A 26,616-nucleotide genomic window follows, 5' to 3' on the forward strand; every position below is an offset into this window, starting at 1 on the left:
TGAATTTCTATAGGCTATAGATGTCCCTACACTTTCCTAGTTTGTCTTTCTCCAAACTTGCTATTGTCGCATCTGCCCACCTTATTTCTTGAATAGGGTACACCCTACTTTAAGCTTTAATCTTACAGGCTAAAAGGTTTTTCAGTGGTACATCTCAATTCTATGGATAGCTATTGTGTTAATCTTTGTGCATAGTATCTGCAACTTTCAGAAACCTTTACGCAACACAGTTTCCCATTACTTCTATTTGACGGACTGCAATATTCTAGTACGTTTCTCAGGTTCTTGTATTCCAATTATCTTAAGTCTAATAGATTTTTCCATCAGTAAACCCCTCAAAGTAGCATTAAAGGCATCCCACTGCACATTTCTCTTGTTTCATTGAGAAGCATTCTCAGTAAAGAATTGTTGAAATGTTTGAGGTGATCCTTTCAAGAGTCATTAAGTATCCAGTCAAAAGCGGATTAAGCTTTCAGAATCTTTGTCTCATTTCTGTTTGTAGGATACCCAATTGGCGGTGTACTGATGCATGGTCAGATGTAGAGCTGGGCAAACTTGTTAAATTCCATTCCACGAGCTGCAGAAGCCAAATCTACAACTTTTTGATATATTTCACCCCAGTTCGCCGTTCCACCACCCCCACGTATAGAAAAGAGCAGTGCAAAGTTTCTCGTGCTAGCGCAAACTAAAACGATTTGCGCAAAGTTTTTCGTGCCGCTGCACGAACCTAGCATGGGTCGAAACGAGTGATGTGAAGTTTCCCGTGCTGCTGCATGTACCTAGCACAAATCGAAAAATGTTGTATGAAGGTTCTTGTGCCGCTGCGTGTACAGAGCACAAATCGAAAAGAGTTGTATGAAGGTTCTTGTGCCGCTGCGTGTACAGAGCACAAATCGAAAAGAGTTGTATGAAGGTACTTGTGCTGCTGCGTGTACAGAGCACAAATCGAAAAGAGTTGTATGAAGGTTCTTGTGCCGCTGCGTGTACAGAGCACAAATCGAAAAGAGTTGTATGAAGGTTCTTGTGCCGCTGCGTGTACAGAGCACAAATCGAAAAGCTAAGCATGAAGGTTCTTGTGCCGCTGCATGTACAGAGCACAAATCGAAAAGATAAGCATGAAGGTTCTTGTGCTGCATTGCAAACCTAGCACGAATCGTACAAAAAGCGCTGTGAAGTTTCTCGTACCGCTGCGCAAACCTAGCGGTTTGATAGAAAAACTGTGCAAAGATTCTCGTGCCACAACGCAAAACTAGTATAGATCAAAAATAAGCTGCGCAAAGATTCTTGTGACGTTGCGCGAACCTATCACAAAGTGAAACACTACACGAAGTTGCTTGTGGCACAGTGGGAAATTAGCTTGGTTCGGAAAACCCCACACAACATTTCACGTGTTGCTGCACACAATTAGCACGGATCGAAACAAAAGACCTTTGCAAAGTTTCTGCCCGCACAAAACCGGACAACATTTCAGTTACGGCGGAACAGTAATGCTGATTTTGCAAAACAGGCAGAAGAGGATTCCAGTGTGAATTCAGCACTTTTTGCTCTGCAGGAGGAAATTTCTCTCACCCCTTGTTAGATAATGTAATATTGCCTGTGTATAAGGTAGGCAATATATATATATGCGTGTATACATTTATAATCTAGTCTGGAATATCGCTGCAGCACGGGTGAAGACACTGTGAAGTCCTTTTGCATTGGTTGGAGTTTCATCCAACCATCTGTTAAACCTGCTGCTCTCAATGCTTGCATAGTTTCTCTTCAGACCTGGGTTTGGCCCATGTGTACCCCCTTAGGGCTGTCCCAACTAAGGTCAATCATGTGGTCAAATTCCCAGCCAATACTACAAATCCTTTAGCACAATGCACACAAGCACCTCTTATACTAAACTCTTAGAACCTCCACCACACTGCCTGCGGTCACCGAGGGCGTTCCAACTACAAAGCGCATTGAGGCCATACAAATGGGGAAAGAGCGCTATATAAATAACTGAATACAATACCATGCAATACTAACTCCAGTTCCCTCAAGTAATGTTCCAGATAATCTTTCTGTCCCTCATTCGAGGTGCACACCCATTTTGGTATATTTTAATAGTCTATTAAGGATGTCTGTTTCCTAGTACACCCTAGGAACATAGCATTTCATTTTGTATGTGTACATTTAGGCTAAAAGAACATTGCCCTGTGGTCGGGCGTATATACTTCCTTCCTGTCTCATCAATTAAAATGTAAGCTATTCACACAAGTCCCAAGTGACTGGCTGCCATTTGTAAGGCTGCGGTGTTACTTTGAATTTGTAGTTTTTAAATGATAATATTCATTATATGCATTTATATTTTTCTTGGTATCTTTGGGTAAGGAATCCCCATAGCTGTAGGGATAGCTAGGCCTTTGCAGGTATTATTTAATACAACCTGAAGTAACAATGTTCTTGAAGAGTCTGCATCCTTCTTCTGACCCTCCACATATGGTGTCAGTGGTGGGGTGTATTCAAACTGATACACATACAGTTCACTAAATTAAACACCAGAGCCCCTCCTGTAGCCACAGCTGAAACCATAGGATTCAATTTATATAGTACTGAGGAAGTTAAAATACTGCCAGGCGAGATTCAACTAATCCCGACGGGACTAACCCTATCCCTCCTTCAGGCACATACATCAGGCGAGCACCCAAGTCTGGCCTTGCATGGAAATATAGCTTCGAGGTTATGGCGGGATTAATGTATCTAGACTTCCGCTGGGATATTAAAGTCCTCCTACTTAACAACGGAAATAACATGTATACTATAAAAGAGGGAGCAGATGGCCGAAGGGGCTCTTGAAAGGACTTTGTTCCATAGACCTCAAGAAATAATAGAACAAACAGAGACAGATCGGGGAACACAAGGGTTTGGGGAGGAAGACAGTCCCCAAATAGAGAGCATTTGGTTACATGTGCTTTTATCAAATGATAAAACAAAGAATGAATTTTGGAAAAAGGAAAAAATCAAAAAAGAAAATGTTACCCCACCCCTAAAACTACAATTCCCATTCCTAACCACATATATACAGTTTTCTAAAATTTGAAATTTCTTTTATAGATGTTTTGGATTCGTTTAAAAATGCATTCTTTGTTTTCTATTCGATAACATCACTGCATACCAATCATTCCTGGTGAAATAGAGGAGGTTGCCCCCCGCCCCCCTACTGACATGGCCTTTGCTCAAAAGAATGACCTCATTCCCACAGAGGCCATCAGTAAGGTCACTACACATGGAAAAGGTCAAAGTTCATCCTTTGTTGTAAAATAAGTTTGCTCTATCTAGGGGAAACAATCACTGATGGGTTATGGTGTGAGCAGCTAATTGTACCACAGAGTCATAGACGAGTAGTTCCTGAACTCGCCCTGTCTCACCTAACAGCCGGGCATCAGGGAATAGGAAAAACGCAAAGCGAGACCATTCCTTGAGTTTATTGGCCAGGAGTTTTTGCTGATATTTAGAACTTCATTCAGGCTTGCAAAATCTGTCAAAAAACAGCAACTACTCCTGTTCCATCTGCCCCGTTACAACCACTACCTATTATTGAGGTTCCATTTTCAAGGATAGCAATGGGCATAGTGGGGTCCTTAAAAGCATCCAAGCTTAGAAATTGCTACATCCTTGTCATTATGGATTACACCACTCGTTATCCAGAAGCCTTTCCCCTGCGTAATAATACCACCCAGCAAATACAAAAATACCTGTTGCCATTTATTTCAAGGGTAGGATTTCCAAATTAGATCCTTACAGACTGGGGTGCTGCCTTTATTTCAAGACTTATGCAAGAGGTAAAAGTAATGTTCAATATTAAGACCTTAAAAACCTCTCTATATAATCCCATACCCAACAGTCTAGTCAAGCATTTCAATCACACCTTTAAAGAAAATACAAAAATTGGTTGAGGCAGATGGAAAAAATCTAAAAGGCGGGGTAAACATGCACATTTGTGAGGGTAGTATGACTGAATCACAATCCAGAATGGCTTTTCCATGATCTGAGATCCTCCCTAATTGTTGCTGTCATCGCGGTGTAATTAGCTTTGTAGAGATTGGCTAAAGGCAGGGTCAGGAAAATGGTATTTCATTTTGTCTGCCACGTGACTCTATTCTCTAGAAGAGAATCCTCTATTCAACAATTTACTTTTTGTCAAGATTTATTTTAAACTCGGAAAAAAGTCAGTATTCGACCAGCAATGGCAGAAGGGAGGGTATGGAAGTGCTTCGACTCCAGAGAGTCAAAAGTATTGTTTGTGAATAGTGCAACTATTTGAGTTTGGCCCCCATATTCAAGTCCCCTGACATCTTTGTCTTGTCTTAACCTGTATGGCAGAGGCTCAAAAGCCATGATGACCAATAGTGGACACAAGGGACAACCAATGAAAGCCAGTCAAGGCCACTCCAGCTGATGGTGGCTCATGCAAAGCAGTCCCCAACCCCCGAATTATTTGAGCATGTCATTGCGTTAAATGCTTTGTGGACTTTCCTTCTGCGAGAGATGGTGTCCAAATTCTCCATCTTCCTTATGATGTCCGAGGTTTGTGTTCCACGGACAAATCCAGATTGCTCTGTGCCATTTATTTTAGCGAGGAAGATTTTTGCATAAAGCTTTACGCCGATATTGGGGAGAGCTATGGGCGGTACGAGGAGGTCTTTGTTGGGTTTCTCCCATGATTATAATGAAAGCCCCTTTTTCAGGTATGGAAGATAAAGGAGTGTATGTGGTGGATCTAACAGCTGTCTTGCAAAGTGTGGAAAAAATCAGGATGGACGGCTTTCTGTGCCCGGAATATTATTAAACTGAAGGCATTTCATTTCTTCGATTGTGATAGCAAATTGCTATCCTCTTATGAAACCAGTGGTAATCATTGGTAATGAGCACCTTCCCAGATTGTCCCAGAAGTCCCAGTATGTCTGAAATGGCCTTATAGTGAGATTATATGATGTTTTTGAATTCCTATAGAGCATAGACGTCCCTACATTTTCTTAGTTTGTCTTTCTCCAAACTTGCTATTGTCACATCTGCCCACCTTATTTCTTGAATAGGATACACCCTACTTTAAGCTTTAATCTTACAGGCTAAAAGGTTTTTCGGTGGTACGTCTCAACTCTGTTGAAAGCTATTGTGTTAATCTTTGTGCATAGTGTCTGCAACTTTCAGAAACCTTTACGTAACACAGTTTCCCATTTCTTCTGTTTGACTGACTGCAATATGCTACTAAGTTTCTCAGGTTCTTGTATTCCAATTATCTTAAGTCTAGTAGATTTTTCCATCAGTACCCCCTCCAAGTTGCATTAAAAGCATCCCACTGCACATTTCTCTTATTTAATTGAGAAGCATTCTCAGCGAAGAATGGTTCAATGTTTGAGACGATCTTTCAAGAGTCATTGGGTCTCCAGTCAAAAGGGGATTAAGCTTTCAGAATCTTTGTCGCATTTCTGTTTGCAGGATACCCAATTGGCGGTGTACTGATGCATGGTCAGATGTAGAGCTGGGCAAACTTGTTAAATTCCATTCCACGAGCTGCAGAAGCCAAATCTACAACATTTTGATCTATTTCACCCCAGTTCACCATGCCACCACCCCCACGTATCGAAAAGAGCAGTGCGAAGTTTCTCATGCCAGCGCAAATTAAAACCGCTGCATGAACCTAGCATGGGTCGAAAAGAGTGGTTTGAAGTTTCTCGTGCCACTGCATGTGCCTACCGCAAATCAAAAAGAGATGTAAAAAGGTTATTGTGCCGCTGCGCGTACTGAGAACAAATCGACAAGATAGGCATGAATGTTCTGTGCTGTATTGCGAAACTAGCACGAATCGAACAAAAAGCTGTGTGAAGTTTCTTATACCGCTGTGCAAACCTAGCAGTTTGATAGAAAAACTGTGCAAAGATTCTCGTGCCACAATGCAAAACTAGTACAGATCAAAAATAAGCTGCGCAAAGGTTTTTGTCGTCGCGCAAACCTATCACAAATTGAAACACTGCACGAAGTTGCTTGTGGCACAGTGGGAAATTAGCTTGGTTCGGAAAACCCCACACAAAGTTTCACGTGTTGCTGCACACAATTAGCACGGATTGAAAAAAAAAAGACCTGTGCAAAGTTTCTGCCCATACACAACCGGGCAACATTTAACTGACGGCGGAACAGTAATGCTGATTTTGCAAAACAGGCGGAAGAGGATTCCAGTGCAAATTCCGCACTTTTCGCTTTGCAGGAGGAAATTTCTCTCACCCCTTGTTAGATAATGTAATATTGTCGATGCATGCTGTGTATACGGTAGGTAGTACATTTGCATCTATACATTTATAATCTAGTCTGCAATAGTAGGTGAAGACACTGTGAAGTCATTTTCCATTGCTTGTAGATTTATCCAACCAACTTTTAAATCTGCTGCTCTCAATGCTTGCATAGTTTCTCTTCAGACCTGGTTTGGCCCATGTTTACCCGCTAAGGGCTGTTCCAACTAGGGTTGATCATTTGGTTGAATTCCCAGCCAATACTACAAATCCTTTAGCACAATGCACACAAGCATCTCTTAAACTAAACTCTTAGATCCTCCACCACATTGACTGCGGTCACCAAGGGCGTTCCAACTACAAAGCGCATTGAGGCCATACAAATGGGTAAAGAGCGCTATATAAATAACTGAATACAATACCATGCAATACTAGCTCCAGTTCCCTCAAGTAATGTTCCAGATAATCTTTCTGTCCCTCATTCGCGGTGCACACCCATTTTGGTATATTTTAATAGTCTATTACGGACGTCTGTTTCCTAGTAGGCCCTAGGAACATAGCATTTCATTTTGTATGTGTACATTTAGGCTAAAAGAATATTGCCCTGTGGTCGGGCGTATATCCTTCTTTCCTGTCTCATGAATTAGAATTGCTGTTCACACATGTCTTAAGTGACTGACTTCCATTTTTAAGGCTACGGGGTTATTTTTAATTTGTAGTTTTTAAATGATAATATTCATTATATGCATTTATATTCTTAATTGGACATATATCGTTTTTTAATGCTATAGTTAATGTAAATGTATCTTTTGTATTTTACTGGTACTTCTGAAATGACCAGTGTGCGTTAGGTTCATTAAGAGTTTCCCGTCGGCGGGATACCGGGAAACTACCGCACCATCTCCGCCGCCTGATATCGCGGTGTTACTGGGATATTCAGAGAGACGTAGGTGCTGGTAACTCCCCATTCCCACGCAGCCCCGCATGACTCCATGGAAATGGGTTGCAGGAATCAGGCCTGCCGGTAGATCACTGCCCCTACCGGCAGACTTGTAGTTGGTTCGGATCGGAAAGGTGACAGTACACGTTGTTACCGGCACCTTATTTCCGGACCGACCAAATTATAATGAGGTGTTTTAATAGCTAAATCATTGTTGTTTTGGTCATTCTTTAGATGGTGGCGTGGCTGGGGGAGTGTACGTTCTTGATCCAGTGTGTTTTGCACATAATTGTTTACTCTTTAATTTGTTTTTATTTATTTTCATTTGTAAAGCGCCTAAGCCCAGGGGCATCCTGGCACTGTTGCATGACCAGTTAAAAGTATTATAGAGGCAAGGGACGTGCATATATATATATATATATATATACATATATATATATATATATATATATATATATATATATATATATATATATATATATTACAAAAAGGTGTCAGGAAAAAGGTGCATGTAGACAGATGAATAACACCTCCAACTTTAGCCAAAAACTTGCCCAAGCACTCACGACCATATACTAAGTTAAAAATGATATTCCTTTATTGTATCAAAAAGTAGTGCAGAACATCATAAAAAAGCATACAAGGCAATACCTGGTCAGACCAGGCATAAGGCACCACTCACCCCAACGGGTGGAAAAACGCCACGCGTTCCGCTCGACTCGTGAGCTTCCTCAGGCTTGTTGTTGTTCCCAGCTAGTGTGTTCTCGTGTTTATATTGACTCATAGGCCATGTCATGTGTTTCTCCCATTTGTTGCTCAACTCACAGTTTTTGCTGTAGTGGAAGACTCCTATGTTTACTTGAGCTTACATGTCTTGCAATGTCAATGCAAACAAAGGGTTAATCAGGACGTGCGAACGCTTTGGTGACCCTGAGGAAGATCGAGTGGCTGTCGTATGGTTTGCCTCTGCTGACCTTTAATCTTAAAAGAGGTCAGGTGGAGTCAGAATCCCACAATCGATATCCCCCTAAATCTTGTGACCTTCCATTTCTAATCAACCAAAAAGTTGGAAGAATGAATGATGGGTTGAGGAAGGAAGGCTTTGGTCCTTAATCTTGGTCATCGAAGGTCAGGAGTAACTGTATATTTGATGAAAGATTTACTTCTTCAATATATGTTCTGCTGCATATTTTCTCAAACCTGCCAACAAATTGACTGGAAACAGTCTGTACAATGAATGATATTGCATGGGCCAGACGCCTGATTACTGATTGTCTGTGAACTTCCACCAATCATTCTTCTAGGGTACCAGGTGCCCTAAGCAGTCTCTCTAGTGAAGGACAGCGCAATGAGTTGGGTGCAACGTTTGCTTTCACCACTAGCCATTGGCTAGTGATAACTTTTGGTGAGTAAGAAATGGTGTGCTGTGTGTGTCTGCAGAACTGAGGTAGCGAGCGGCATTATATGGTGGCCTGTTACCTTGCAACTTGAAATGTTTGCGGCTGCAAAAGCTTACATCAATTTAAATTATAGGGCAGAGGGTGGCTCGGGGGACCCCCACCCAAAAAAAAAAATACGATTGAATTTTTAAAAAAAATAACCCGGCCATGAATGGACCCAGAACTGTGTTTTACAAACGCTGGCTAACAAAACCTGACATGTTGCAGGTCTTAGGCATGTCATTACCACATTTTCAGAATATTTTCACGATCTGATAATAGGTGCCATAGTCCACCATCGCAATCAAAAGTGACAAAACACCCGGCCGACATAGCCAGGTCCACCAAAACATTTCTACTGGTGGGGAGCAGTTTGAAAAACAACATACAAGGTCCCCGGAGCAGACTGGAGAGGAGCGGAACCAGTGTAATGTGACGTGAAATGGAGCTTGAATGTATTTTGGCCATAAAAATAGAAAGGGATATGTGTTAATAATTTGAAATGTTAAACTTGGCCTGCAAGGGTTGTCCCGGTGCCTGTTTCGGCTCTATTGAATTGGCTGCTGGCAAGGATGGGGGGCTGTGTTCAGTCTGCAGGGGAAGCTTGCCGCTTGTGGCCCACAGCAGTCGATGTGGTGCCAGATCACAGGACCTACGTATAGAGTCATGGGTGGCAATGCCGCTCTGGCGGTGTGGCGCGCCGCGCGACATCCAAACCACAGGGCGCCTGCTCAGTGTTACTGCACACTGAACATTCCTTTTTCAATCTTTCCAGCAGTCCCAATGTTCACTCTCTCTGCTTCCAAAACTTGTCAAGTCTCTTTTTGATGGGCAAACAACTTTCAAAGCCAACATTTTGCAAAAAATCAGAACGTATAAACTGAATTAAAAAAAGAAACTGCAGACTGCTGAGCACAGCTTTTTAAAAGTGTTATCTTACATGTCACGATTACAATTATACACTTACAATTTAAAGAAAGATAACTGCAACTACATACAGATTCCTCAGAAGTCATTGAGAGTTACCGACATAGTGGCAGGGAGGGGTCCAGGATGCAGGGATTACCCTTGCTTCTTTAGGTGCAGACTTGTTTAAAACAGGATTAGACCTCAATAATATCCCAATGCCTACTGCCTCTGCTCACGAAAGTTGACTTCATCACCAAATGAGACCAACATTTGCTGGGTCAATGTGAAAGGTGTTGGTAGGAAAAATCAACATAGAGTAAACGCTTTGTTATCTGGCAACTTGGTGACTAGAACTCTCTACGAACCGTCTCCTTCATTGCCACTGATAGAAATGGTTCCCTTTTAAGAAAATGTCAGATGACAAAGTTGTGGAGCAAACAGAGCAGGTAGCTTGGTTATCTGGCCTGATTGCTTTGTTTTTTGGCTCGGACAAGCGGCAATCAGTTGGCCGGCATTGGGTTCCCAATGTGCCGGTTGGGTGCCGGCATTGGGTTCCCACTGTGCCGGATATTCAAGCTTTTATTTTATACTGTTTTTAATTTACCTAGGAGTTGACCATCTTTCATTAGTGTTGGGGAGTGTTTCCAATGCTTTCGGAAAGATAAATAATTGTCATGTCTATTAGGAGACCGAGTGGGAGAAACAGAGCGAAAGAGAGAGTAGAAGAGAGGGATGGAAATAAGGCAATTGGTAACCAGGGAGTGAACAGGGAATAGAGGGAGTCAGTGAAAGGGAGAGTTGGAGTGATTCTAAAAAACACTGGGTACACGTTATACATAAATGATTAAAAAGAGAATAAGAGAAAAAAGCAGATTGATCATGAGACAGACAGAGAAGGAAGAAGTGAGTGAGTGAGTGAGTGAGTGAGTGAGTGAGTGAGTGAGTGAGTGAGTGAGTGATAGACCGATAATAAGAGAGATTGTCATTGAATGAGAGAGTGTGCGAGTAAGCAAGACCAAGAGCTTCAGTGATAGGGAAACAATGGAATGGGAAGAGAGAGAGACAGAAAGAGAGAGAGAGAAAGAGAGAGGGAGAGAGAAGACAGAGAGAGAGAGAGAGAGAAGACAGAGAGAAAGAGAGATAGAGAGAAAGAAAGAGAGAGGGGGAGAAAGAGAGAGAGAAAGAGAGGGGGAAAGAACACAGAGAGAAAGAGAGAGAGAAAGAAAGGGAGAGAGAAGACAGAGAGAACGAGAGAGGGAGAGAGAGATAAAGAGAGAAAGAAAGAGAGAGAGAGAAAGAAAGAGAGAGAGAAAGAGAGAGGGACAGAGAAGACAAAGCGAGAGAGAGAGAGAAAAGACAGAGAGCAAGAGAGATAGAGAGAAAGAAAGAGAGAGAGAGAGAGAAAGAGAGAGGGAGAGAGAAGACAGAGAGAGAGAGAGAGAGAGAGAGAGATAGAGAAAGAAGACAGAGAGAAAGAGAGATAGAGCGAGAGAAAGAGAGAGAGAGAAAGAGAGAGGGAGAGAGAAGACAGAGGGAGAAAGAGAGAGAACACAGAGAGAAAGAGAGAGAGAAAGAGAGAGAGAAGCAAGAGAGAGAGAGAGAGAAAGAGAGAGGGAGAGAGAACACAGAGAGAAAGAGAGAGAGAAAGAGAGAGAGAAGCAAGAGAGAGAGAGAGAGAGAAAGAGAGAGGGACAGAGAAGACAAAGAGAGAGAGATAGAGAAAAAAGACAGAGAGAAAGAGAGAAAGAGAGAAAGAAAGAGAGAGAGAGAGAGAGAAAGAGAGAGGGAGAGAGAAGACAGAGAGAAAGAGAGATAGAGAGAAAGAAAGAGAGAGAGAGAAAGAGAGAGTGAGAGAGAAGACAGAGAGAGAAAGAGAGAGAACACAGAGAGAAAGAGAGAGAGAAAGAGAGAGAAGCAAGAGAGAGAGAGAGAGAGAGAAAGAAAGAGAGAGGGGAGAGAAAGAGAGAGGGAGAGAGAAAGAGAGATAGAGAGAAAGAAAGAGAGAGAGAGAGAAAGAGAGAGGGAGAGAGAAGACAAAGAGAGAGAGAGAAGACAGAGAGCAAGAGAGATAGAGAGAAAGAAAGAGAGAGAGAGAGAGAAAGAGAGAGGGAGAGAGAAGACAAAGAGAGAGAGAGAGGACAGAGAGCAAGAGAGATAGAGAGAAAGAAAGAGAGAGAGAGAGAAAGAGAGAGGGAGAGAGAAGACAAAGAGAGAGAGAGAGAAGACAGAGAGCAAGAGAGATAGAGAGAAAGAAAGAGAGAGAGAGAGAGAAAGAGAGAGGGAGAGAGAAGACAAAGAGAGAGAGAGAGAAGACAGAGAGCAAGAGAGATAGAGAGAAAGAAAGAGAGAGGGAGAGAAAGAGAGAGAGAAAGAGAGAGGGAAAGAACACAGAGAGAAAGAGAGAGAGAAAGAAAGGGAGAGAGAAGACAGAGAGAACGAGAGAGGGAGAGAGAGATAAAGAGAGCGAGAGAGAGAAAGAGAGAAAGAAAGAGAGAGAGAAAGAGAGAGGGAGAGAGAAGACAAAGAGAGAGAGAGAAGACAGAGAGCAAGAGAGATAGAGAGAAAGAAAGAGAGAGGGAGAGAAAGAGAGAGAGAAAGAGAGAGAGAAAGAACACAGAGAGAAAGAGAGAGAGAAAGAAAGGGAGAGAGAAGACAGAGAGAACGAGAGAGGGAGAGAGAGATAAAGAGAGCCAGAGAGAGAAAGAGAGAAAGAAAGAGAGAGAGAGAAAGAGAGAGGGAGAGAGAAGACAAAGAGAGAGAGAGAGAAGACAGAGAGCAAGAGAGATAGAGAGAAAGAAAGAGAGAGAGAGAAAGAGAGAGGGAGAGAGAAGACAGAGAGAGAAAGAGAGAGAACACAGAGAGAAAGAGAGATAGAAAGAGAGCGAGAAGCAAGACAGAGAGAGAGAAAGGGAAAGAACACAGAGAGAAAGAGAGAGAGAAAGGGAGAGAGAAGACAGAGAGAACGAGAGAGGGAGAGAGAGATAAAGAGAGCCAGAGAGAGAAAGAGAGAAAGAAAGAGAGAGAGAGAAAGAGAGAGGGAGAGAGAAGACAAAGAGAGAGAGAGAGAAGACAGAGAGCAAGAGAGATAGAGAGAAAGAAAGAGAGAGAGGGAGAGAAAGAGAGAGGGAGAGAGAAGACAGAGAGAGAAAGAGAGAGAACACAGAGAGAAAGAGAGATAGAAAGAGAGCGAGAAGCAAGACAGAGAGAGAGAGAGAAAGAAAGAGAGAGAGAGAAAGAGAGAGGGAGAGAGAAGACAGAGAGAGAGAGAGAGAGAGAGAGAAGACAGAGAGAAAGAGATATAGAGAGAAAGAAAGAGAGAGAGAGATAAAGAGAGAGGGAGAGAGAAGACAGAGAGAGAAAGAGAGAGAACACAGAGAGAAAGAAAGAGAGAAAGAGAGAGAAGCAAGAGAGAGAGAGAGAGAGAGAAAGAAAGAGAGAGAGAGAGAGAGAGAGAGGTAGACCGATAATAAGAGAGATTATGATTGAATGAGAGAGTGTGCGAGTAAGCAAGACCAAGCGCTTCAGTGATAGGGAAACAATAGAATGGGAAGAGAGAGAGACAGAAAGAGAAAGAGAGCGAGCGAGAGAGAAGACAGAGAGAAGGAGAGAGAAAAAGATAGAGGGAGAAGGAGGGAGAGAGAAAGCAAGAGGGAGAGAGAAGACAGAGAGAGAGACAGAGAGAGAGAAGACACAGAGAATGAGAGAGAAAACACGGAGAGAAAGAGAGATGGAAAGAAAGGGAGAGAGCGAAAGCGAGAGAGAGAAGGAGAGAGTGATAGAACCTAGAGAGAAAGGGAAGGAGAAATAAAGGGAGAGAGAGAGAAAGCAAGAGAGAGATAAGACGGAGAGAACGAGAGGGAGGGAGAGAGAGAGAGAACACAGAGAGAATGAGAGAGAGAAAGAAAGGGAGAGAGATAAATCAAGAGAGAGGGAGAGAAGACAGAGAGAACAAGAGAGAGAGGGGGAGAGAGAGAGAGAACACAGGGAGAAGGAGAGAAAGAAAGAGAGAGGGAGAGAGGGAAAGAACACAGAGAGAAAGAGAAAGAAAGGGAGAGAGATAAGACAGAGAGAACGAGAGGGAGAGAGAGAGAAAACACCGAGAGAACGACAGAGAAAGAAAGCGAGAGAGAGAAATCAAGAGAGATGGAGAGAAGACAGAGAGAACAAGAGAGAGAGGAGGCGAGAGGGAGAGAACACAGGGAGACGGAGAGAAAGAAAGAGAGAGGGAGAGAGGGAAAGAACACAGAGAGAAAGAGAAAGAAAAGGAGAGAGATAAGACAGCGAGAACGAGAGGAAGGGAGAGAGAGAACACGGAGAGAATGAGAGAAAGAAAGAAAGGGAGGGAGAGAAATCAAGAGAGAGGGAGAGAAGACAGAGGGAACAAGAGAAAGAGGGGGAGAGAGAACACTGGGAGAAAGAGACACAGAGAGATAGAGAATTCAAGAGAGAGAGAGACAGAGAGAGAGAGAGAGACAGAGAGAGAGAGAGAGTTGGAATAGAAGAGAGTGGGTGACAGGGATGCAACCAAGAGGTAAGCACAGTTGAAGGAAGAAAGAGAATGAGAGATTGTGAAAGGAAGATTTAGAGCGAGTGAAGAAGATATTGGTCACATGATATAGGTAAAGGACAGCAAATGAGAAAATGAGAGAACAGTCGTGTGGCTGGGATAGAGAGAGAATGGAGAAGCAGCAGACAGCAAGTAAGTCAGAAAGTGAGCGCTAGAGAATGTAAACAAAGGGCATGAGTCACAGGGTAGTGAGTAAAACAGATGTAAAACCCGAGAGAAAGAGACAGTGAACCAGTGACAGAGATGGGGAGGAGAGGGAGAATGGGAGTGTGAGGAAGAGGAAGCAGTGAGAGTTGAGAGGGAAGAGAATCAGTAGGAGTCAGTGAGGCAGGAAAAGAGAGCACCTGCTTCATTCTAACTAGCGCTCTTTTAAATAATGTTATCTAGAGCTCTATGGACATACCCTCCCCCTTCTATGTTTCCTGTCATACTATACTGGAATTATAAAGCATCCTAAGAGGTTCCACGTCAAGAACTCCCTCGGTAGATCACACATTGGCAGAGTGGAGCAGAGGATTGCTCGTATTCTGGGGCAATTTAGAGAAACTGGATGCTTCTAACAGCATAAATGGATGCTTTTGTGTCTTCCCACAATCCCTACAGGAGTATTTGCTGTCAGTTCCCTTGAGTGCTATTTACCATGACACTTTGTGCTTGTCAGTGGTGTGCATGATTCGGCAAAATAAAACAGTTACAACTTTGTAAAGTTGGAAAATTATGAATCTGTTGTGGCATTTTATTTTATGTTAAGGAACTCTGAGCCCATTGGCAGTGGTGTGGTCCTACGGCTCAGAGGGGTGTGGCGGCATAACGTGCCTGGACAGGGCTAACGGGACCGTGGTCTTTGGGGGAAAGGAAGACTGCACAGCGTTTAGGGTACGGGGGAGGGGGAGTAGGCTAGAAACAGACAAGGAGCTGGAAAGGTGCATAGCGATTGAGGGGGAGGATGCCCGATTGTGGTAGTTGGGGAGCATGCAGAACCCTTGTAAATGGTAAAAGAGAATGGCGATCATGACCAGTGGCCTTAAAGCTCCCCCGGAACACGGAGCATTGTCCATGAAGGCACATTGCTCAGGGGCGCCAGAGTTAGTCAGTGCATGGTTGTGTGGCTCACAATGTGCTCCAGCGTGCCCGTACAGAGTGGGGGATTCTGCAGCGGGTAAAGGTTTACACTGCACCCTGCTGGTGACCAAGGGGATTACCTGGGGGCAATAAACTGACTGACTGAAGTGCCGAAAGAAAGAGTGGCCAAGTGAAGGCAATTCCGGGGACACAAAAGGAAAAGTGGGCAGGAGAAGTAAGGAAACACATGATCCTCCACGATGAATTATTTCTCAATTGTGCCTCTATTGAAATTGCTGAAAAGTAATGTCAGGATTGCTATCCGCAAAACGAGTGGAAAACTCCAGCAAAGTGTTTCCACTTAGTTTGCTGAAATAAAAGACATCCAACAAACGGTCATTTGAGGCACTTTTTTTAATCAGCAAAATAACTGGAAACATGAAATAAAGATTGCTCTCTTTGCTCAAAAGAAATCACCCAAAAATTAACCTAAAAATTCATTTCTGGGATTTTTTTATCAGCAAAGTCAGTGGAAATCTCTAATGAGACGTATTCACTTAGTTTTCTGATAACAGCTGCAGAAAACACAAGTACATTGTTTAGAAGTATTTCATTGCGTTTTACACTCCCTTTGCAGGAAATAATCCTGCAAATAAACTATTTCTACAGATTTTTTCAGCAAGAGTCGTGAAATGTAGTTTTCATTTCGTTTTCTGAGAAATCGTCAGCAAAAGGCACATTGATTACATTTTCACTGTAATTTTGTGGGTACAATGCTATTTTTGAAGACAATACTTACCTCAAATATACTAAGAAGCTTTTTTAATGTTACAAAATATTGCCAATTTCCTGAAGTTGGTGATATTTAGTGTCACGTTTCATGAAATTGGCAAAAAAGAAAATGAGCCGTTTTCACGGCATCCTTAGTTCCTGTGCATAATTGCTCATTCCCCATTAATTTCACATGAATGAAGAAAAAAAATTCCAGTTGACAAAATGAGTGTAATTTGCTCACAAAAAACTATACATTCCAATAATAAGGGTCGCCAAGGCTATTGCCTCACTTGGCCTATCCGCACCTCAGTGACGTATAGCAATGTTGCTGACATCACTGTCTGATAATAAGAAACTTGCCCTAACACAAGCATTACTAGAGTACTCCAAGTCTAGCGCCTCTAGGAGGGCAAGCATTATTGAGCCACTAAATCCAGCAGCGCGGTCCACCACCGCGACGGTGGTGGACCGCTCTCTTGGATATTGATGAATTCCCAGTCGGACGTTAGAAGGGAATTTGGCTGTTACCGGAAATTTTAAAGTCCTGGCCGACGGATGAGCGGTGATTGGGGCTGACATGTATGAACATGACAGCCATTATTGCAAGGATTCTCTCTGGATTCTCCCTGCTTGTTTCACTTGTAAAAAGCAGGCCGAAATCCACAGGCATTCAAGCATTATTTTGATAAGTGCCCCACCTTCAGATCAATTTAATTTCAATCTGATACGAATCTAATTGAAATCAATTATTGGCAGTATATCAAAGAGGTTGGAACCAATTCAAGCAGAACAGGGGGTCTTCATGTTCAAGTTGAAGGCAGGCCTTTGTGAGCTCCTGAAGTTTTCGGCTGTTTTCACCTCTTACTTTATTGATTAAATGCAAACCTTCGCAGGCTAAGGGCGTGGTGTTGTGCGTCGCAGGTCTGCAGGTTATGCTGCCATATCGACATTCGCTTTGACTACCCTACGCATCGACGCTCAGCGCTGCTCTTGCCATAGAACCTGTCAGCCACATCCTCTGTGGCAAAGCCTTCGCAGGCTAAGGGCGTGGTGTTGTGCGTCGCAGGTCTGCAGGTTATGCTGCCATATCGACATTCGCTTTGACTACCCTACGCATCGACGCTCAGCGCTGCTCTTGCCATAGAACCTGTCAGCCACATCCTCTGTGGCAAAGCCCACGCAGGCTAAGGGCGTGGTGTTGTGCGTCGCAGGTCCGCAGGTTATGCTGCCATATCGACATTCGCTTTGACTACCCTACGCATCGACGCTCAGCGCTGCTCTTGCCATAGAACCTGTCAGCCACATCCTCTGTGGCAAAGCCTGCGCAGGCTAAGCGCACAGTGTTCTGCACCGCAGGTCTGCAGGTTATGCTGCCATATCGACATTCGCTTTGACTACCCTACGCATCGACGCTCAGCGCTGCTCTTGCCATAGAACCTGTCAGCCACATCCTCTGTGGCAAAGCCTGCGCAGGCTAAGGGCACAGTGTTGTGCGCTGCAGGTTTGTAGGTTACGCTGCCTGATCGATGTCCGCTATGACTACACCACGCACCCTATGCATTGAAGCTTGATGCCACTTTTGCCTTAAAACCTGCCCACTGGGCCCTCTGCCGAGAAGCCCATGCAGGCTAAGCGCACAGTGTTCTGCACCGCAGGTCTGCAGGTTACGCTGGTGACCGACATCCGCTACGACTACGCCACACACCCTATGCATCAATGCCACTCTTGCCTTAAAACCTGCCCGCGACTCTCTTCGGTGAAGCCTGTGCAGGCCAAGGATGCTGTGTTGTGCGCTGCAGGTGTTTGGCACTTAAGGTGCGCGGTGCAACCTTCATCTTCTAAACGACAACTAGACTCCTGCTATGCCTGCCTTATCCACCCTCAATGCTGCAGGTGTCTGGCCGGCCCCGGCTCTCCCACCTCCCTTCTATTCACCCTCTTCTTCATCTACCTATGCTGTGCTTCCCCTCGAATCCTCTACTCCTCTGCTCTTCTCACTCCCAGATGCAAAACTGCTCTCTGTACTGCACTTGCTTCCCGACCGCACCTTACACCTCTCCACCCGCCCTCTCTCCCTGCCCAAAGCCTCAGCACAACCACCTGTGCTACAACCACAACATGTGTTACTCCCACTGTCCCCACAGGCCATCCCCACACCCTCTCGTCCCCTCGTGATGTTCCTTGTGCCCCCCTTCTCGCACAGAGGTGTTGCCTGATTTGCATGATTCTTCTACCCATCTCCCCTTCCCCCACTTCTGCAGGAGTCTGTCCTGATACATTCTGGTTTCACCATCAACGTCTTGTGGCCAGTGCTGGATTTGACTTTTATGGACTTCATTGATTCACGGTGCGTCACAACTTTCTCAACTCTCATTCTGGACTTCCTTTGCATCTTGCAACATCATGTGCTACTGCTGACTTCTGCAATTGCATATGTTCTCCCCTCTTATTTCTCCACTCTTTTTGACTGCTTACTCTCTGTTCTCTCCTCTCCCACTCTCCTTTTTCCTTTCTCCTCCCCTTACTTTCTTCTATGTACTTACTCTATTAGAATTGTCCCTAGACCTAGTATGATAGCAACCTTCTCTGTCACCTCCTCCCTCCCCTTACTCGTTTTTTTTCTTCTTTCCCTCCCCACCTCCCTCCAGCACTATCTGAAATGTCGTCAAGCCTAGTATCATAGTCACTTGTTTTGTTCCTCTCCTCCCTTTCTGCGCCCATCTCTCTCATCTTTTGATTTTCTCTGGCTCTACCAGAAATGTTGTCAGGCCTAGTAAGGTAGTCGCCATCTGTTTCCATTTCCTTCCCACTCTCCCCCTCCCTTCCTTATCTCTGTCTTAGCTCTTGCACGATCTGAAATGTTGTCAGTTTGAGTACGATAGTTAATTCCTCATCCTTACTGTTCATGGCCTGTAAGAATGTAATTGTGTTTTCCCTTGTTCCCCCCCCTTGCCTTGAAGTGCTTTGAAACACATTGTGTATAGGCGCTATATAAATAAACTATCATATCACAAACTATCATACCTATGCCAGCCTCCCACTATACCTGCTTTTGCGCATGACTCCCCACTGGCCTCCAAAACCTCATCACCACACCCGCCTCACAAACTGCCAATCCCTATCGGCTAAGCTCTCTTTGTCTTCCCCCAGCAACATCAACATTCACGTGATCTACTACCCACCAGGCCACACTTCCACCTTCAAAGATGAACTCTCAGACCTCCTCTTGCACAACCTTAAACCCCATACAAGTCCCTCGCCCTAGGTGATTTCAACCTGGGTTATGGACACCCATCTTACAAAGGGGTCACATGCCTCTCCTCCTCTATGGACTCCTTCAACTTTTCCCAAATGATACTCAATCCCACACACAACCTCAGTCGCACCCTGGATTGGCTGCTCGACCATAACTCTCAACCCTCCATCATCTCCAATACTCCCTGTGCCTGACGAGACCACCACCTCATACTCTTCTCCATCCCCACCCACCAATCCGCTCCCCCACCCCCTTCCTGCCCCCACCAATGTATTCCTGCTGCTCCCGTAACCTCACCAGTGACCGCATCCTACCCCTTCAACTCCCACCCTCCACCACCACTCCTAGCATCGACATCGACAAAATTGTCACCTGGTACAACACCACCCTCACCATGGTTGTGGATACCCTTTCCTTCCTAAAAACCACTCCCCCAAGCCCTCCGCTCCCACCAACACATGGTTCACCCAAGAGCTTCTTGCCCTCTGCTCCAAAATGCGGGCTAGACAACGTACCTGGCTATCCTGCTCTTCCACTGAGAACAAGGCCAGATTTGCCTCCAGTGCCAAAGCCTATGAAAATGCCAGCCACCTCACCAAAGCATCCGCCTACTCCTCCAGAATTGCTAATGCAAAATCCAACTCTTGCGAACTCTTGCAAATCCTCCGAGAGCTGTAGTCCCCCTCTCCCCCCACCGTCTCCAAAGCAGATGCCTGGTGCAATAGCATCCAGCAAGCCCTTCTGGACAAAATCTCCTTCCTCCAAACCAAAATCCAACACAAACGCTCCTCCATCAACCCCTCCACCTTTGCCGCCCCTCCCCCACCTACACACCTTTTCAAGTTCCACCATGTCGCCGCCCAAGAGGTTGCTTCGCTCCTCAACAGCCTGGTGCCCTCCATTTGCAAAGCAGACTTCTGCCCAGCTCCCCTTATCAAAGAATACTCAGACCACCTGATTTCTCTCATCACTGCCATTATCAATGCCTCATTCAACTCCTGCTCCATCCCGTCCACCATCAAAGAAACCTGCATCACCCCCCTCCTGAAGAAACCATCCTTACACCCTGCCATCCCCGCCAGACTACAGGCTCATCACATCCATCCAAAACCGCCTCAGCCCCTGCCAGTCCGGCTTCTGCCCTGGTCATGGCATTGAACCCACCCTCCCTCGTGGACCTATAAAACCAACTAGACGATGTCCGTGACTCTGGCAACCTCAACCTCCTCATGTTACTAGACCTCTGTGCGGCCTTTTATCTGGTTGACCATACCATACTCTTCAACCACCTCTCCACCGCCACCCTATTCTACCCCGAAGCCTGCCAATGGATCTCATCTTTCTTGACCAACCGCATCTCACATTTCCTTGCCGGCAACCACTCCTCCACCCACACTGCCATCGCCTGCGGGGTTGCCCAAAGCTCATGCATCTCCGCCACCCTCTACAACATCTTTACCAAGCTCCTTATTGATCTCCTCGACTCTCACCAAATCATATATACTAACTACCCCGATGACACCCAAAACCTCATCCCCCTCTACGGCATCCACTATCAAGACAATGCCAAAGTCAACTACATCTATGAATCTGTCCAATACTGGATGGCAACCCATGGGCTTTGTTTGACTGATGACAAAACTGAGCTCCTTCTTGTCGGCAACCCAGCACACCTAGGCAATCTCGGCACAAATACTCCCAATTCCTTATTGACAATAACTCCATTGCTGTCTCCCCAGTGGTCAAAACCCTGGGAGTCCACCTGGACTCCACTCTCTCCCTCTCTAAGCATGTGAACTCCATTGCCTCTTTATCAGGATGCACTCCCAAATTCATTAAAGGCTGCCACCCCTACCTCTCCACCGACAACTGCCTCAACATTCCACAAAGCACCATCTGCACCAAGCGTGATTATTGCAACTCTCTCCTCACTGGTACCTTCAAATGTAACCTGCTAAAACTACAAACTGTAGCAAACGATGCCCTCCGTGCTGCCCTAAGTAAAAAAAAAGAAATCAGACCACATCTTACATGCCAGGAGGTATGCCCAATGACTGCCAGTGAAGGGCTGTATCTTCTTCAAAATTTCACCTTGACCCATCACTGCATCAATAACACTGCCCCCCAATACCTCTCATAGAGTTTCATCAAACCAACTTCCTCCTGACCCACCAGAACTGCCTATGCCAGCTTCTTGCACACACCCAAGTTCAGAAGAGCCAGAGCTGGAGGCTGCAGCTTCCCCGCCCAAGCCACCACCCTCTGGAACTCCCTCTCACCCCATCTCAGAATGGAGAACTCTCTGACCATCTTCAGAAAAAAACTAAAAACATTTCTGCTTAACAAACTGACCACCCTGACCTGGAACTCACTTATTTAATTTATTTTATTATTTTTTATGACGCCTGAGTTCGGTTTCTAAGCACGGATCTGGGATTCAAATCGAACTACAGGAAGCCAGCCAACATAAGGAAGGAAGAGGTACTTGCTTGGAGTGGTGCTATATATTCAGATTAGCGTGAGTTGTGCCGCAGCAATCATGTTTCCAGTGCTAATGGTCCTTGGAGCTGCCTCTTAAAATGCAGTTGTGATTTTGGAGTTGTAGTTTGAGCAGGAATGGATAACAAATGGGCAGCATCATACTGCAGCTAGAGGTGGTGGCACTGGTGCAGTTACTGGGGCAATGTTCAGGGAGAGTTGCCATTTTGTGGCATCGGCCCTGCTATTGCCTTAACCATGATATTGGCCTGCATGATCGTGCTCTGGCCTCAGGTGATATCTAGGTCAGTCTGCAGACTCCGCTTGGGAGTTTCCTTCTTTTTCGGTAAAATGGTGGAAGCATCACTCCCTGGGTGATGGTGGACGCAGGTGAGACCTGCTAGCTTGATTGCACATCACTTACGGCATGCATTGACAAAGATATCTACCTCAAGAGGCCAGAGTAAGGAGAGCAGGCCATTGACACTCACAATGCTGTGCTGCCCCTCCAGGCTACACTGCAAAACAGCAACCAAATTTACCTTCCCATGCACTTGCGCGATCTGAATGACACCTGGCCAAATAGGAACGTTTTCTGTCTTCCCTCTGTTCCCCCTCCCTTGCGTCGTCGCGCCTTCAAACACTTGTGTATGGGCGCGTTATAAATGCCTTATCATATCATATCATCTATCATATCATATCATAGATGTTGTATGTATAACTTTCTATGCATCCAATTCCTGGCCCCATCACATCTGCATGATTTGCCAAGACCCTACCTTGTTTCCACACCCACAACAGCTGACTTCTCCCCAAAGGCCCAATGAGAGTAATCCATCCACTACCACATGCCCAGTGGAGAAAGTAGTCACACCCTCCACGTCAAGGGTGAATCTACACACCCGAGAGCATCTATCTTGAAAAGATTAATGCTAGTCGGTGACACCCAACCATCTACTCCCAAACAATTACCACTAGACCCTTGCAGGATAAATTACTGCACCTGATTTCTGTAGCCAATAAAATCAGTATCAAGCATGACATCTTTTTCTCAACACTTCCTCCACATTCCTGCTATCATCGTGTCAAATAAGAAATTATATCGTGCCTCCTATTGCAATAAAATATGTATATTGGCCTACGCCAAGCTGCTTATAAGTCGCTTGCGAAGAAATCCGTGTTGCAAGGTCCTGACATTAAAATAAATGTACGCCGCCATTTTAGGTCAATCCGCCATTTTAGGTTCACTTTGTAAAGTCACCCTGTGAGTTAAAATACAACATGGCCGTCTTGATCTCTGAATGTAGCTAATATGTAACTTGCCTGCCGGCCACTTGTTGAGGTTGTGAACTGAGACCTTGGGCCTCATTACGACCCTGGCGCTAAGTGAAAAACGATGGTGGTAAATGGTTACCGCCATCGTTTTCCGCCAGGTCCGATCATGACCCGTGACCGTTAACTACGATGCCATTAGCGGCATCGTAGTTAACGCTGCCGCTAACTGCGCTAAGGGTGCGCGCACACGACCGGCCACACCATACTTAGCGCCATGGCGGAAAGGTACGCAAATGCCGACCCAAGCGGACATGCACCTAACGCCATCACCCAGCCCGTTAAGTACCTTACCGCCATGGTGCTAATTACACCATCGCGAACCAACCGTAAAGGGCCATGTAAAGTGAATGCAGCTGCCACAGGTGCACAGAAACAGTACAGGTGAAGGCAATACAGACTCAGGAAGTACAAAAAGAGCACACCCCACCCCTTCCCACACCCAGTCACACTCCACGATGATACCAATACGACTAGCAATGTTGGGGCTGGAGGACCTGATAGCAATGCATTTGCTACAACAGCAACAACAACAACAGGCAGCACAGAGGAGACGCAGGAGGAGAAGGAGGGCAAGGCAGGCCCAGAAAGCCCCACCAGCACAACCAGTGCCACCACGCAGGCAGCCCCCAATCCCACGCATCAGAGCCAATCCATTCAACCTCACTGTTGAGCAGATCCACACCCTGTACCGTTTGGACCGGGACACCATCACCGCCATCGTAGACATGATACACAACAACATCGTCAGCATGATAGAAACTCCAACCGCCATCCCCCCCCTACTGAAGGTAGTGTCTGTACTCCACTTCCTGGCCACAGGCACCTACCAGCACACAGTGGGGCATGTAAGAGGATTCAATTCAACACTACAGCTAAGTCAATAGCTAGTCTGGGATACTGAATGGAAACCCTTATTGATATATCTTTATGTCCAGTTCATGCGTTCTGGATGACTACCCCTATATAACACCCCGCTCTTGGAATCCCCCTGACCCCACTGAGCCAAGAAGTAGTTCTGTTTTGCAAGTTAAAAGGTTTATTTGAGAACTTAAACAATATATATATATATCACGCTTTATAATAAATTAATAACTGGATATCACACTTAATCTGATATGATCAAGATTAACAACAGAGAATCTGGCACTAGCACACTTGTGAATAGGAACGGAAGAATAAGGTGGTAGAGAATACTTTATATAGGTTCAGATGGATGTAATGTTGAATGAAAAATGCAATACAGAAAATACTCAATATGATTTCAACAAAACAATGTAATCACTTTTCTCTGGCAATCCCCCCCCCTTTATGCAATGCAAGGAAATATATGGAAAGCACACAGTTCTCAGAAATGCAATCAAATGTAATTCAGTTCACCCCAGCAAGCTTAGAGTACAGATCGGAGTTTTAAACACAGGCCCAAAATGCTTTTATATGTGCTGGCAATGAAGTGAAAAATATGCTACAATGCTTTTAATTCCCTCTAGGAGGTTCAGGGTGAGTGAAATATACTTGGGATGAGTTCAGGCTCACTTTAGCAAGGATCTAGGAGTAACTAGCAGGTTAAACGAATTTTTGGCAAATGAAAGCAAGAAAACTGCTGTTTTCACACGTGAAGAAATTTTGCAAATCGCGGCAAATTCGCGAGTGCGTTTTTCGCGATTGCGGCAAAACTGTAGGGACTAGCACTATCGGTTTGGGGTCCTAGGACAGCCTAGGATCTCAGCTTCCAGATTAAAGTTACTGCAAGTCTCTAGGACAAACGGTCACGGAGATATGAGTGATTAAATAAAGGTCGTTTTTCGGATTTGGAATTTTAAAGTTCAAAAAGACAAGTGACAGCTAGCAACTAGAAAATGACAGGTTACAGTTAGGAGGCAGTTCTACTTAAGTTAAAATAGATTGAATTATATTATTTTAACTAAGAGATTGGTTCTACACAGTTCTGCTAGGTACTCACAATATATTTTTGAAATAAATGGGCCTCGCCACGGATCTGGTCAGGTTTTAGACTGGACTCTGGTCTGGTCTCTGCACTTCACAGTGATCTGGGTCAGCTCTGCTCTGCCTCTGGTTCTGGATATTGATAGATTTGAAGTCTGGATCTTTCTGCACAGCTTTCTCTAGAGATTGATGGAGGTAAAGTATGGATTTTCCCGGCAGAGCGTCCCGCAGCAAATGGATTTGAAGGTCCCTATCTGTCCTGTCTGTCTGCTTTTATCTGTTTTTAAAATGGGTGTGTGTGCAGCATCACTAGACCCTACCCCTCTACACTTGCCATTGGCCAAGCTTTCATTTCTCCCCTGATTGGGGGAGCTAAGTTGTGTCAGAGTGATGTCATTTTACAGCCTGCAGAAAGTCCACTCCTCCTATCAACTTGCACACAAATCTAGATTTGAACCAAATACATATTTGCAGAGGTACATATTGTTTTAAAATCATATGCACCCATCATGCATTACAGGAGGTATACCCTGTCCAAATCTGCTCTTCCTGGGAGCTTGCATTCAGAAATGGCGACATTTGCACTTTTTAACTGGTTTCGCAATATCGGACATTACCCCAAATTTATACACATGTGCGCAAGGGGTATGGACATTAAGTGATGAAGTGTCAGATTTTTAACATGCATACATTTTGAGTAATATCCTCTTTTCCGCTAAAACCCCCCTGAATATACCACCGGGTCCTAACACGTCTTCAAATGTGCACCGAAAAATCACAAGAATTATGGCATCATTTAAATAATTATGACAAGTCCGTACTATGAGTTATTCACCTTTTTCTAAAACCATATTCTGGCGACAGGGGTGTGTCTTTTCAGGTCACATGGTACAGAAACCAGTCTTTCCAGTTTCTGCCAAGCTCAGAGACCCTGCCCCTCCCAGCTTCTGCCAAGAGGAAGCTGTTTTACGACATCTGCAATAAACCATCTGCCTGGGTGAAGGGGGTTGCATTGTTCAGAGCTCCTGTATTCTGTGGGGGCTCCCCTTAATTCAATTATCAGAGAGATGGCATATCCTTAGTGTGGCCAGCAGGAAACAGCCAGGCCTGGGAAGTTACTTGTGAATCAAGTTTCACTCCTGATGGGGTAGTTGCCAGGCAAAATTGGAATCTCTTTAAGCCAGTTTTTAGCCACATGTCATTTCTGTTCCCCAGTTTTCTGCATTCAAATAACTAACAATTTTTTACATATGGAGCTAGAATGCTGATTCTAAGTTTAAAACTATGACATTTAAACAATTGCAGCCTATGTGACACTCAAAAGTAGGTCACTCATTTCTTTTAAACATTTAGATTTTTAATGTCTGTAGTTCAGTTAAACTTAAAACTGCTGACTCCATAGCTCAGCCAGTTTGGTTATAAGCACAGTTCTGGGCTCTTCAGCTTCCCAAAATTCCTTCTGCCAAATGTCTGCTGGTGTTCAGTGAACATTTTGCATATGTGCAATGTTTAAAATGGGCATTTGAAGCTTGCATTCAGGGAAACCAGGGTGGTTTTTGAAGCGCTGTTTTGAGCTAACCGGCGCTACTGTTTTTCCTTTGGCAACCCATTTTGGTGTGCGCACAACTGCGCAGCTCTCCTGGATTCTGGGATGA

Source organism: Ambystoma mexicanum, chromosome 12 (genome assembly GCF_040938575.1).
Source record: "Ambystoma mexicanum isolate Mex_15411 chromosome 12, UKY_AmexF1_1, whole genome shotgun sequence".
NCBI classification, from domain to species: domain Eukaryota; kingdom Metazoa; phylum Chordata; class Amphibia; order Caudata; family Ambystomatidae; genus Ambystoma; species Ambystoma mexicanum.